Source organism: Phaseolus vulgaris, chromosome 8, assembly GCF_000499845.2.
Source record: "Phaseolus vulgaris cultivar G19833 chromosome 8, P. vulgaris v2.0, whole genome shotgun sequence".
Lineage (NCBI taxonomy): Eukaryota > Viridiplantae > Streptophyta > Magnoliopsida > Fabales > Fabaceae > Phaseolus > Phaseolus vulgaris.
In genome coordinates, this window is record NC_023752.2 from 25,796,448 (window position 1) to 25,799,092 (window position 2,645).

Genomic DNA, 2,645 nt, shown 5'->3' on the forward strand with positions numbered 1-2,645 from the left:
CTTTTAAGCGAATGCACCACTCTGACGACCATGAAGGACTTGGAGAACCATCGCAGTGATCCCCACCTGTACAATTTTAACGCCTTCTACCGCACCCATGATGCACATATTTTCGTCCGTCCCGGCAGGCCTGGGGAACCTGTTTGCGTGGATGACAGACCCAGGAAGGGGAACCCTTTCTTTTTCATGTATCAAACGGTATTTAAACGCGTCGGGGTGCGCCTTCCGTTCACGCCCTTCGAAAGGGAACTTCTTACAGAGATCAACACAGCCCCGGCCCGGCTACACCCCAACAGCTGGGCATTCGTTCGAGCCTTCCAAATTCTTTGCGGATATCTAGGCATCCTTCCCTCTGTGGATGTCTTCTTACATTTCTTCGAGGTGAAGAAACAGGGGAAAAGCTTTTGGGTGAGCTTCTCCGGGATCGCGGGTAGGATCCTCCTTTCTCTCTTCCAGAACTCGTACAAGGGCTGGAAGGGAAAATTCTTCAGGGTATGTTGCGCCAAGCATGACCCTACAGCCTTGGATGGCTTTCCCCTGTACTGGACAGAGCACCCCAAGCTGCTCAAGGCCAAGGCCCTGAATGAGTTATCCCCTGCTGATAGGGAGGTATGCAAGGCCTTGGCTGGCCTGGGGATTGTCTTCGACACGCTGAAGCTCATCGCAAGCGAGTACAATGCCCACTCCCTGACCACCTACTTTGGTAGGGAGACTCCTCTCTTATTGTCTTCTGTTATCTGCATTTTACTGCTTCATGCTTGCTCTATTGGCCTCTTCCACCTGTTTTTCCTTCGTGCTAAGTGCCTTATGTCTCATTCATCTACGCGTTTTGTGGGTTTGTATAACTGCTTTGGTCTTAACTTCTGCTATTTGGTTTACCTGAACGTAGGATTGGTGATGGATGCCTCCAAGAGGATGGTTTTGGCGAAAGCGATGAAGGCCTCTCGTGCTGCCAAGGCTGGCGCCTCCTCCGCCCCTGCTGCTGACCCAAACCCCTCATTCACCCTGCCTTTACCACCACCAACCACTACCGAAGCCCCACTAGGCTCATCTTCACCATCCTCACATAGCCCCCAACCACTTCACACATCCGGCTCTCCCCCGCCCATTGCTGCCGTCCCACTGGCCGTGGCTTCATCACCTGCTCCAACCCCCCTTGACAAAGGAAAAAGGGTGTTGGAGATTATCTCCGATGACGAAGACTCTGACGGTGGGCTAGTCTTCAAGAGGAGAAAGGCTGCGAGGGTTCCCATTCTGCCAGCGGCGTCACCCCAGGGAGGGAATTCCTTCAGGGACAACCCTCCAAGTGCTACCTCTCTCCCTCCCACAATGGTCCAAGAGGAAACAGGCGAAGGGGCCGAATCTGCTCCACCCCCACCACCGGCAGAGGTCTCCGTTGCTCCCGCCTCCGTCGCCGCCGCCCCAGATCTTATTGCCATCCCTCCTCCAATCATGCATCTGATGAGGGGCTTCAGCGGGGGGATCAATGCCAGAAGGCTCCGACAGGAAGGAGGAAATGCCCTTCTACTTGGGAGCCTTCTTGGCGGTGGCCCTTGAATGGCGTGCCCAAGCTAGAAACGCTGTTTTGCAGACTCAAACCCTCCAGGCCTTGGAAACAAGGGTAGCTGCCCTGGAGGAGGAAAAGAAAACTTTGGGATGCCAAAACGAGGCCTACCAAACCACTCTGAAGCTGGCGCAAGAGGCCAAAGAGGAGGCTGAAAAACAACTGGCAGAGGCGGTGGATGATGAGAATCAAATAAAGGAGGCTTTTATTAATGAAGGGAGAGGTCATTCACCTACACATTTGAAGTTCTTCCTTCTAGTCTTTTCAAAATTAAAAGAAGACATAAAATAAAGTAAGGATCAAGCCTAAAGCCAAAGAAGTCTACAAGCCGTCAAAGAATGGGCTTCAAATAAATATCTCTCTTTATAGTTTCTTTTATAAAATGTAGAATGTTTAAATATATAGTTTTTAGGAAGGTGCTTAGAGGGAAACCTTAGACACCTCTTTTGTAAAAGCATCTTTAGGCATTAGTTTAGAATTTTCTAGAAGGTGACTCTTCATGCTTCACTTTAGGTGCTAGAAGTAAGTAGCATGCAAGGGACTTTTGGTTAGCTTGTTTTGTAAGCTTCATGACCAGCCCTTGCTCCTATAAAAGGAGGGCTTAGCTCCTTCATAATGCAGATTTGGAATTTGTAGTAAAGAAACTCTCCCAATTTGGTGATTGAGTGAGTGAGATTTGATTTCTCCTCTTCCTAGTCTCATCTTGAGAGCCTTGGTTCCCTCAAGTGGCGGCAATTCACACTTATCTTGGAGGAATCACACTTCAAGTGGCGTGTTCATCAACCAAGTTCTTCATCCACATAAGTTTCCTCTCTTCTCCATTTAGTTCTTCCATTCCCATGTCCATATGAACTCTAAAACAAGTGTAGTTTCTTTTATTCGGTTCATCTTCCTTTTCTTGCACTTTGGTTCGGTTCTTTTCAATTTCTTACTGTTTTAATTCAGTTCAGTAGCTCCTTTTCATGTTTTGTTCGGTTCAATTGCTTTCTTTAGAGTTTCAATCGGTTCATTTACTTTCTTGTTCAATTTAATCGGTTCAATTGGCAAGAAATGGGTCTTCCATGTGAGTTTGGTGTTTGGT